The 12,222-nt window shown below is 44.9% G+C and overlaps 1 protein-coding gene across 1 annotated transcript in view; it reads right to left on the bottom strand.

The window, feature by feature from the left end:
- Positions 1-12,222, bottom strand: part of ABHD2 (abhydrolase domain containing 2, acylglycerol lipase) — a 110,325-nt gene that overhangs the window by 79,820 nt on the left and 18,283 nt on the right. The window contains exon 2 of the mRNA XM_069560285.1: positions 1,266-1,369. The gene's annotated coding sequence lies outside the window, so the exon portion shown is untranslated. The remainder of the gene's footprint in view (positions 1-1,265; positions 1,370-12,222) is intronic.

The raw sequence follows: 12,222 nt of genomic DNA, 5'->3' as shown, positions 1-12,222 counted from the left end.
CATCTCTGGCAGGGGGTTCCAACTGAGTGAGGAAAGGCAATCAAAGATCCCACAAATATCTTATGACATCACTCATATGTGGGATCTAATTTTTTAAAAGAAACAGATAAACTTATTTACAAAACAGAAGCAGACTTACAGATACTGAAAACAAACGGATGGTTACCAAAGGGGAAATGTGAGTGGGGGAGGGATAAATCAGGAACTTGGGATACACACACACACACACACACACACACACACACACACTACTATATATAAGATAACCAACAAGGATCTACTTTATAGCTCAGGGAACAAGACTCAACATTCTGTAACAACCTAATATGAGAAAAGAATCTAAAAAATAATGAATGTATGTATATGTATAATGGAATCACTTTGCTGTACACGGGAAACCAACACAACGCTGTAAATCAACTATAGTCCAGTTGGAAAAAAAAAAGAACCCAGTTCCTTAACTCACCATCAGGACAAGAAAATAATTTTTTTTAATTTATCTGGCATGGTTTAGAATCAAGGCTGAACCTCAGAATATACTTTTCAGCTGCATCAACCTTTGACCTTTTATGAGCTGACGGTTTCCTTAAAACTTAACTTCTGGGGTCATGTCTCTCAAAGGCTGTTCCCCAAACCTTTAAAACAAGGATTCTTTTAACTTGGGATCTGTAGGTCCCCTATGGGTTTCTGGGAACTTCCTGAAATTATGTGTGAAAGTGTGTGTGTTTGTACAGTTTTCTGGGAAGAGGGCTTGCAGATATGATCAGATTCTCCAGGAGGCCTGTGACCTAAGCAAGCACACAGCACCACACTCAAAGATGCTCTAGCGGTCCCACCTGTGTCCTTGTCCTCATATCTCCAAAACCCGGCCACCTGCCAGTTGAACCAACTCGAAACAAATATCCAAGATGACACAGCTTGCTATTTACTGAAGTACAGTTGATTGAAATAGTGTTGTCTTAATTTTCATAGAGACTTTTAAGTGTAGTGATTAGGGGGCTGAAATCAAAACCTAGGAGGATTTCTAGTTTTTCTGGCAGGATGCTGGTGATATGAAACTGAAATAGACATCCTCCTTGTCCTCTTAATTGCAAAGAAAGGAGAAGGTGCACTGAGTGGCTTGACCAGATTTCTGGCTGATCTAGAGTAGACACATTGAATTAAAAACATAAAATAAATCCCTCCACCCCTACTTTCACTCACCACTTATGAATGTTGGGAAGGTAGGGAGAAGAAGCAAAAATAAGAGTTTCGCCAATACGTACCTACGTCACCAGCTCTTCTCTGCTGCGAATACAAATTGATCTTGAAGAAGAGTTGAACAGCTGGGCTGGTCAGGTCAGATCTCTTATTCGATTTAACCTAAAAGCTGAAAAGATTGGATAGTGACATTTTACAGGTTGAGAAAGAAGCAATTTAATTGAAATATAAGCATAGTTTAAGTTTTTTGCATTTAAAGTCGTTAGAAAAAAAAAAAAACCCAAAACGATTTCTTTAATTAACATATGTGACGCACTCTTGGCCAGACCTGCTGGGGGAAATCTTGGTGAACCCACAGACTGGCAGGCTCTGTGGTTTCCAGGACGAGTTATCTGCTGCGTTCACAACTCTGGCTAATGTAAACTCATGCTGCTTCTGTCCTTTATCTCATAACATCATTTCCAGAGATACCCAACGACGACAAGGATCATCTCTGTGTGACTGATGAAATAATTTAGCCGGGTTTAGGTCGAGATAGCAGGCAGCTGACTTGTTTCATCTCTTCCAAATATACAGAAATGACAGAAAAAATAGGAGCTGAGAAAAGTAAAAGGGCACAGATGGGCTCAAAAATGCAGTTCCAGAAATGGAACAGAACTGAAAGTAATGAGTGGGGAGCCATAGCACCTGCCAGATCTGGGGCTTACTGCGGGCTGGAGGCTGGCTGTGCTGGGCCATTCAGGGCTGAAAGCGCTCACTGTGAGATGGGGAACCAGAGCCGGGCCCTCTGTGTTAAAGACCCGTGGCTTCCAAAGCAGCAGAGAAAACAAAAAGAGAAACGGGAAGGGGGAGAGACAGCAGTGTTTACAGAGCTCCCCTTATATTTCATGTAAAGCGCGTCCTGATGCTTTTAAGAGTACCTCTGAGGTAGGTACTATTATTATTCCATTTTACAGATGAGAGGACTCTTGAGAGTCCCTTGGACTGCAAGGAGATCCAATCAGTCAATCCTAAAGGAAATCAACCCTGAATATTCATTGGAAGACTGATGCTGAAGCTGAAGCTCCAATACTTGGCCACCTGATGGGAAGAGCTGACTCACTGGAAAAGACCCTGATGCTGGGAAAGACTGGAGGCAGGAGGAGAAGGGGGCAACAGAGGAGATGGTTGGATGGCTTCACCGACTCAATGGACATGAGTTCAAGCAAGCTCCAGGAGATGGTGAAGGACAGGGAAGCCTGGCGTGCCACAGTCCATGAGGTTACAGAGTTGGACATGACTGAGTGACTGAACAACGACAACCGATGAGGAAACTGAGCCGTGGAAAACTTGAGTGACCTGCTCAAGGTCACGCAGGTAGCAGGTAGAGAAACTAAGACACATATCAGGCTCCAAAGAACGTGTTTTTAACCACCACGCTGTGCTACTTGAAAAGAGGAAAAGTAAGAAAAAGAGAAACAAGAACAAAAGTAGATGGTAGAGGAAAACACAAATGAGACACCAAGAGCTTGCAAAAAATCATGAAGCTGTAACATAGTAGAGCTGGGATTCAAGCCCAGTTTTTCTTTTCTGATTCCATCAAACCGAAATGATTTAAAAAGAAAATGAAAGCCAGTTGGAGGGGAGATTCAATTAACCTTCAGAGTAGCCTTGCTGAAATTCAAATATTTATTATTTTTTCCTATTCTGAGACAAATTAGAATGGCTTTGTTGGGGGCAGGGTACTAAGGAGCATGTCTCCAGCCACATCACAAGCCACCTGACCTTTCCAGGGCTTGGCTGTCCACTAAAACACAAGGGATGTGCCAGATCAGAGACCTTAAACTGGCAACCCATGGGATGGCACTGCATTTGGTTGGCATTTTTTTTAAATTGAATTTACTAGCTGCTAAGTTGGTCCCATGACTTCATGGGAAATAGATGGGGAAACAGTGGAAACAGTGTCAGACTTTATTTTGGGGGGCTCCAAAATCACTGCAGTTGGTGACTGCAGCCATGAAATTAAAAGACGCTTACTCCTTGGAAGAAAAGTTATGACCAACCTAGACAGCATATTGAAAAGCAGAAACATTACTTTGCCAACAAAGGTCCGTCTAGTCAAGGCTATGGTTTTTCCCGTAGTCATGTATGGATGTGAGAGTTGGACTGTGAAGAAAGCTGAGCGCCGAAGATTTGATGCTTTTGAACTGTAGTGTTGGAGAAGACTCCTGACAGTCCCTTGGACTGCAAGGAGATCCAACCAGTCCATTCTAAAGGAGATCAACCCTGGGTGTTCTTTGGAAGGAATGATGCTAAAGTTGAAACTCCAGTACTTCGGCCACCTTATGCGAAGAGTTGACTCATTGGAAAAGACTCTGATGCTAGGAGGGATTGGGGGCAGGAGGAGAAGGGTACAACAGAGGATGAGATGGCTGGATGGCATCACAGACTCAATGAACATGAGTTTGAGTGAACTCCGGGAGTTGGTGATGGACAGGGAGGCCTGGCGTGCTGCGATTCATGGGGCCACTAAGAGTCGGATACGACTAAGCGACTGAACTGAACTGAACAAAGTTATATAAACACCAGGAGTTTGCAGATAAAAATCTGAATCTCTGGTTTCTCTTGAGAAGAAAAAAAAAATCCAAAGGTTTGGGAAACTGATGCAGCATTCTCACATGGCAGCAATGAGTGGAGTTGAGTGGGGCTGACCCTCTAGACAGAGTGTGCTCTCTCCAGGTGGCCAGCGTTCCCACATGGTCCTCAACAATGATCTTTGACCTCCTTAATCACTGATGGTACCTGAATGGTTGCTATAGGCATCCGAATATGCAACCCTTGGGGAAAGGGTTGTTGTTGTTTAGTAACTGAGTCATGTCCAGTTCTTTGCGATGGTAAGGACTGTAGCCCTCACCAGGCTCCTCTGCCCATGGGATTCTCTAGGCAAGAATATTGGAGTAGGTTGCCATTCCCTTCTCCAGGAGATCTTCCTCATCCAAGGATTAAACTCTCATTTCTTGCACTAGCAGGCAGATTCTTTACCATTGAGCCACCAGGGAAGACCAAGGTCCCTACTAGCCCTGAATAAGTCTATGTTGATTGATTATTCAAAACATACACTATCAGTATATGTATAAATGATAATACAGAAGAATTATGGAAAGGCGTATTTTATTTTTATTTATTTATTTGGCTGTGCTGGGTTTTAGTTGTGGCATGTGGTTTTTTTTTTTTTAATGTAGGATCTTTAGTTAAGACAAAAGAACACTTAGCTGGGACAAGTGAACTGTTAGTTGTAGTATGTGGGATCTAGTTCCCTTATTGGGGATTGAACCCAAGCCTCCTGCATCAGGAGCACAGAGTCTTAGTCGTTTGACCACCAGGGAAGCCTCCTGCAGTTTTACTCTTTCCACAAAGTATTTGAGATAGCTTCAAGTGAATACTGGATGGACGTGCGCAGAGAAAGATTCAGAAATGCAGTTAACTGCTGAGTGCTTCCCAGTAAGAAGTCCCAGGACTTCCCTGTCATGTCAGTCCAGTAGTTAAGACTCCATGCTTCTAAAGCAGGGGACATAGGTTCAATCCCTGGTCAGGGAACTAAGATCCCATATGCCCTGTGGAGTGCCCGGAAGAGAAAAGAACAAAAGAAGTCTCTGCTTTCTTCGGAACAGAAACCTAGAAAACGTGCCTAGCTAGGAAAAAACAATTACAGATCCCAACTTATGTTGTAGGTAGGAGAGTCCACGTGACTAAATGTGGGCCTGTTCTGAAGGGGCTGGTCTGCTTTCTGGGGAGATGCCTAGAAAGGCAGGGCATTAACTGTTCTGCCTTTTCCCCTCCCTGCCTCCCTGGAATGCAGGCAAGAGGGCTGCAACTCCGACAGCCATCCTGGGCCACGAAGGGACCATGAAGTCGCTCCAGGAGCCACACTGAGAGGACAGCAGAGGAGAAAGACAGAGGCCGGGGTCCCTGATGATTCCATGGAGCCACCACATCAGACTTAGACTGCCTACCTCAGGATTTCTTTTCTGTGAGAAAATAAACCCTTGCACGTTTCAACCACTGTTATTTCTAGACTCTCTCAGTCTGTAATTTCTAATTACACAGGAGGAATTACTATCTCCCTAAATCTTCATGGATGTTACCCTGGCTGGGTTATTATTAAAGCACAGGCAAACTTTTCTTTCTCTTTTCCAAAATTCATAATGACTACAATTTCTTTTATTACCAAAAATAGCTTCAAAATGGCAATGAACAAAATCTAAAAAGAAAAGAAATTCTGAACAAGGAAAATACCTACGTCAAGATATATAAAACTGAGCATGTGACTAAGTCTAGACTGTATCTGAGCTTTCTGACTGCCAGGGGGAAAAGGGAAACCTAGCTAGACTTGAGAGTCTCCAAAATGCACATATGTTACACTCTTATCTCCCAGGAAGATACTCAGAGAAAAGAGGGATTTTTCTGGCACAAATTTATTAAAAAAAAAAAAAATTCTTCAAGACTTTACATAAGGGGACCTTGAGTAATGTGACAGGCAATGTCCTCCTACAAGATTTTTTAATAGCAAATGCAGTAGAGAATTAATTTCCTCAACCCTTGAAAAACACCAAGGGTTTAAAATTGGATTTAATTTCTGAAGGTAATCCTATGAGAGGTTTCTAATTATTATGGTCCAAATGCGGAGCCTTGAGCTGAAGCTCCGAGAAGCAGGGTGGTTCTACTGTACATGGCTAGGGCCACCTTCCTTGAACTCCAGGGGACTTAAAGACCTGAGGACCTATGTACGGTGTGCCTGGAACTGTGCTAAGCATTGTGTAGAACCACAATCAAATAGAATCCTCATTTTAGCTGGGGGGTAAAGAAGTCTGCATTTGGGCTACACTGACTTTAGAAACTTGGGGACAAGAGTAAGTAGTCCAGGAAAAAAAAAAATACGTGGGGAAAGGACTTATGGCGCAGCTAGAATTAGAACTGGGCCTTAGTGAAGTGTAGGTTTAGAAGAAGTGTGTGTGTCAGTCTGTGTGAGGGAGATTCTTTATGTGTGTGCATGTGTACACGTGCACTGTATACATTAAACCAGGAATTAACTGGCAGTTGTGGACTAACTTTTTGATATTCATGTTCATTTCTCTCACTGCATTTTATTTTATGGTCTTCTTTCTTTCTAAGTTCGACCTGCCACTAAAAATTAATATTCTGCACTTGTCTCAGCCATATCAAACTTAGCTTCTAGTGAACTTTTGGTGGCTTCCCCGGTGCCTCAGGGGGTAAAGAATTGGCCCGCAATACAGCAGACACAGGAGACACGGGTTTGATCTCTGGGTTGGGAAAATCCCCTGGAGGAGGAAATGGCAACCTACTCCAGTATTCTTGCCTGGGAAATCCCATGGACAGAGGAGCCTGGTGGGCTGCAGCCCATGGGCTCGCAAAGAGTAGGACACGACTAAGCACATATGTACTTTTTGTGTGTCCCCTCTCCCTTTCTGGGCAAGTGAAATCCAGTTACCATGGGCCTCTGGCAGCCTAGGGCTGAGTATGCATTAGACGGAAAGCAGACATTTTCCCTTCCCCACCCCACCTACGGGTGCACCTGATCAGTGCTTCCTTCACTCCAAGCCCCACATTTCTCTGCTCCCACCACAGTCTTTTTTCTTTTCTATTTTTTTTGGCTGCGCCACACATCATCTAGGACCTTAGTTTCTTGACCAGGGATGGAGCCCATGCCCCCTGCAGTGGAAGCTTGGTGTCCTAACCAATGGACTGTTAGGGAGGTCCCCTAACACAGTCTTTTTATGAGCGGGATTTTGGTGCTGTAAATGATAGTTAAAATTCCATCTGTCGTCTTGACATTTAAAAAGTAATCCAAGGTGTTGCCAAAGGCTCAACAGGAAAAGAACTTTCAGTATCGTCTTTGGTCTCTAAGACACGCTGGGGCACCTCCATCACCACCGGTGCGAGGGCCTGTGCTTCTCACTGCTCCCCCATGACGAAGGGCGTTATTTTCAGATGGAGGCACAGATTCCAGGAGAGATATCCCAGTCTGGGACCTGGGTCTTTGTGCTTGCTCTGCCCCTTCTTCTTAGCTGGTGACCTTGAAGAAGTCACTTAACCTTGCTGGGCCCTAAAGAACTCATTTGTAAAAGGAGAGGACTAGATGAGAAGTTGATGATGCCAACGGTCTCTCTCAGCTCAAAATTTCTGAGATTCTGAGGGATAGAGTTGCAGTCCTTGGCTTCAGAGCACAGGAAACACTCTCCCTGTGCTTGGTAACAGGAGACAGCCCTGTTTTCAGTCTACTTTGTGGACCATTAAACAATGAAACTCATAAGAACTAACAACCCTCAGGGCCTCTGTTCTTCCTGCAAAAAAGTTAAACAGTAATATATTTTCAGCTGTGCCATTTATGCCAATAATTCCATCCTATTCATTCCAACTCCATGAGTGGGGTTTCAGCCTTGGAATACTAACGTTTACTGAAAACCTAAAACTTACACTGAAGAAAAGGAGAAAAGCACCAAGCAGAGACCGCACACGTAGAAGACTCAATGGCTGGTAATAATGGGGTGAACACCGTTCCCCCAAAATCCACAGCCACCAGGAAACTGTGAATGCGACCTTATTTGAATATAGGGTCTTTGCACATATGATCAAGTTAAGGTGCAGTCACACCGGTTCAAGTGACCCTTAACCCCACAACTGGTGTCCATGAAAGAAGAGAGGCATGTGGACACAGGACACAGAGGACAGGCCACGTGAATGAAGATGAATGTAGACACGAGGGTCATGCCTCTCTGAACCAAGGACACCAAGGATTGCCAGCAATCCCCAGAGGCTAGGGGCGGGGCAGAGGGAACAGATTTCCCTCAGAGCTCTCAAGAAAAACCTGGCTGGCTCTCAGAACCTTGCAACAGGGAAGTGGTTGTCCAGTGGTTAGGACTCCACGCTTCCAATGCAGTGGCCACAGGTTCGATTCCTGGTCAGGGAACTAAGATCCCACTTGCTGCATGGGGCTAAAAAAATAAAAACTCATTTAAAAAAAGAACCTTGCTGACACCTGATTTAAGACATCTAACCTCCAGAACTGTGACAGAACAGGTCCAAAGCACCTCTCATGACTCAGCTGTTCCACACCCCTGTCCTGAAGAGGTGGACGAGAACCATTGCCACATTCTTTCCAAAGTCACCCAGACAAGTTCTAACTGATACAAACCATAATAAAAACACGATACTCCCAGGCTACTTGCATAACGCACGACAAATTGTACTCTGGGCCCAAGTGTTCACTGGCTTGGCCTCATTGCCTCTGAGATTCAGCTGTTAGGACCATCCTTTCCTCTTCTGTTCTAGAGAAGTGAAGTGAGGGAGCCCAGAGACGAAATATCACAGGCTGGGAATGGAGGGCTCCCTTTTCCCTGCCATCCAAAGGACCTGACGAGCAAACTTCAACACAGACATGGGTCCCGCGTCAAATACACCTCAAGGAGAACGAAACCAAACTCTTACAGGATTTCTCTCTTTCAAATCCAGTCTGGTTGAAGTAGGTAATGCTTAGGTTCATTCCCTGGAGTAAGGTGACCCAGTGTCAAACCCTGACCCTCCCAGGTCTGGTGTTTGTCTTTGGGCCACATTTCTTCCCTCCTGTGGGCCTTGTCTGCAAACCAAAGCTGTTAATTTTAAATCAGTCCCTGACACACAGTAAGTTAAGTGTCAGTTGTGTCCAACTCTTTGCAACCTCATGGACTGTAGCCCACCAGGCTCCTCTGTCCATGGGATTTCCCAAGCAAGAATACTGGAGTGAGTTGCCATTTCCTTCTCCGGGGAATTTTGCAGACCCAGGGATTGAACCTGGGTCTCCTGCATGGGCAGGTAGATTCTTTACCAACTGAACCACCAGGAAAGTCAGTATACAGTAAATGAACCCCAAATATTAGCTACCCCACCACCACCATTAAACTCTCCTCCATCTCGCCTTAGTAAACACTAATCTGACAGGTAGCAAGTACCACGAAAGATGTTCTTTTCCCAACTGACACAGAGGCCTCATCAACAATGAAATAACTAGTGGATCCACTGCCTGGGCTCTTCCAACAAGTTTCAAATTAATCCCAGGACACACTTTCGATTCTTCTAATGCAGAATCGTGTTACACACTTAATAAATCACTGGATAGTAAATGTTCATCACCAAGGTTCATGAACAGTTCCAAGGTGCATTTTCGTTTATGCTGAAAGGGTCTAGCAGTCCACAGCCTGGACCTCTGCTTCTGACACATACGCCCTCTCTCCTGCCAAGGGACCCCTCCTTTCCCACAGAGACCATTCTTCCAACTGCATCTCCTTCCTGCCTGTAAATCTACTCTTGCTCGGCTTTCATAGCAAACCTCTTCAACGCCTTGAAATAAAACCCCATGCCAGCACAGTAAGCCTGGGGCAGGCTTGCTTCCTCCAGAAGGCCCTGTGAGTAGTATATGAGAAGGCAAGGGCCATATCACATGGTGGTCAGGTCATTCTAATCTGTCCACCTTTTGGTGACAACTTAGAAAAAAGTTGTTCAGTTGCTATGTTCAGTCCAGCTCTTTGTGACCCCAAGGACTGGAGCCGGCCAGGCTCCTCTGTCCATGGGATTTCCCAGGCAAGAATACTGGAGTGCATTGCCATTTCCTTCTCCAGGGGATCTTCCTGGATCAGGGATCAAACTATGTCTCCTGCATTGGCAGGCAGATTCTTTACCACTGAGCCACTGGGAAGCCCTTAGATAAAAGCAGTCAACTCTAAATGGAGGCAATATGACATATTTGGGGAAAAAGCAGGGAGGAAAAGGGCCAGTTTCTCCCTACTTTATCTGCCATTTAACTAGGAAATTGGGGCTATTGTACACACCACACACAATCACACAGAAGGGGGGAAACACGCGCAGAGCAGATTTGCTGGGACAAAGCCTGGCCACCCCTTGGGAGCTGTTTCTCTGCACTTGTTAAGTGCTCAGTGACTCAGGACTGAGACGGAAGGTTCTAAAGTGTGTCCTAGTCAACCCAGAGGTGTGCACGCTTGATAACCCGAGCTGATTTCGGCCCCATTCTGATCTCACAGTGAGATTTCAATTCTCTGGGTCAGTGCCTCGGCCAGCAGCTCAGAGAATTGCCTCTCAGCACAGCCAGGCTGTTCCAATCCTGTGTGTCCTCCTCCCAGGGAGAGTTCTGTGGGCTGAGTCTTCAGGGTAACCCGGTTTTGAAATTCCGCCTCTCACCACTGCCACCACCTCAAGCCTCAAATTGATGGAGAACCCTGGCAATGACAGGGGTAACTGTATTTTCCAGATATGCCAAGATGCATTGATTAATTAATTGATTGATTTCTGAACACTAAGCATGGAGTACCCAGGCCCTTTCCTTCAGCATATCAAACCAGGGACCAGCTCTGGCACCCTGGGACCAGGTTATGGTGCTGGGGTGTGGGTGGTGGCAGGAAGATCCAATTGCTAGTTCCTCACAAATCAGGTCCTATGAGGGGAAGGGAATGCTCTGAGTCACATGCAATTTGGTAAAGAGAAGGGGATTTCCAAATGATTAAATACATTTAGGCTAACCTCACTCTCAGTTGCGTTCAAAATGGAGAGCTTGAAATTGCCTTTTTGTGAAAACTCACCCAAGTGATAAGTTTCGTTTAACCATATTCTTCCACAAAGTCATAAGCTCATGCATTCATCCTGCTGCAATTTCAGAAGGTGTCCTACAAGTGTCTAGTAAGAGCAAAGTCATCCTATGAGAGAAAGTGTGAACCTTGTGCCTAAGTATCAGGAGTGACTACTAACCCATAGGTTTCACAAAAGAAAGTACGTCAAGGCTGTATATTGTCACCCTGCTTATTTAACTTCTATGCAGAGTACATCACGAGAAATGCTGGACTGGAAGAAACACAAGCTGGAATCAAGATTGCCGGGAGAAATATCAATAACTTCAGATATGCAGATGACACCACCCTTATGGCAGAAAGTGAAGAGGAACTAAAAAGCCTCTTGATGAAAGTGAAAGAGGAGAGTGAAAAAGTTGGCTTAAAACTCAACATTCAGAAAACAAAGATCACGGCATCTGGTCCCATCACTTCATGGGAAATAGATGGGGAAACAGTGGAAACAGTGTCAGACTTTATTTTGGGGGGCTCCAAAATCACTGCAGATGGTGACTGCAGCCATGAAATTAAAAGACGCTTACTCCTTGGAAGAAAAGTTATGACAAACCCAGATAGCATATTCAAAAGCAGAGACATTACTTTGCCGACTAAGGTCCATCTAGTCAAGGCTATGGTTTTTCCAGTAGTCATGTATGGATTCGAGAGTTGGACTGTGAAGAAGGCAGAGCACTGAAGAATTGATGCTTCTGAACTGTGGTGCTGGAGAAGACTCTTGAGAGTCCCTTGGACTGCAAGGAGATCCAACCAGTCTATTCTGAAGGAGATCAGCCCTGGGATTTCTTTGGAAGGAATGATGCTAAAGCTGAAACTCCAGTACTTTGGCCACCTCATGCAAAGAGTTGACTCATTGGAAAAGACTTTGATGCTGGGAGGGACTGGGGGCAGGAGGAAAAGGGGAAGACAGAGGATGAGATGGCTGGATGGCATCACTGACTCGACGGACGTGAATCTGAGTGAACTCCGGGAGTTGGTGATGGACAGGGAGGCCTGGTGTGCTGCGATTCATGGGGTTGCAAAGAGTCGGACACGACTGAGCGACTGAACTGAACTGAACTGAACCCAGAAATAGCTGGAGACTGTGTCACCAGTTAAGCAGGCATGTTGATTTGAGCCCTTTTACATGCACTTACTAAATTACCGAAAGGGAGCTGGCCTCTCCCATTAGCAAATAGCCTTCCTCAAAGAGTAGCACTTTCTATTGGAAGACAATGAATAAAGCACTTAATGAAATTACAGGAAAATTGTTTTCTCTACAGTCAAGAAATCATTCAATGCCAACCTGAGGACAAACCCAAAATTCAAACCCAGGGGTCTCCTCTACGGAGATCCAATAGTTTTCTAATATGACAGG

The sequence above is a fragment of the Ovis canadensis genome, chromosome 18 (genome assembly GCF_042477335.2).
Source record: "Ovis canadensis isolate MfBH-ARS-UI-01 breed Bighorn chromosome 18, ARS-UI_OviCan_v2, whole genome shotgun sequence".
In the NCBI taxonomy this organism is placed as follows: domain Eukaryota; kingdom Metazoa; phylum Chordata; class Mammalia; order Artiodactyla; family Bovidae; genus Ovis; species Ovis canadensis.
The sequence above is the reverse complement of the archived record's forward strand: the minus strand, read 5'-3'. Positions and strand labels throughout refer to the sequence as shown.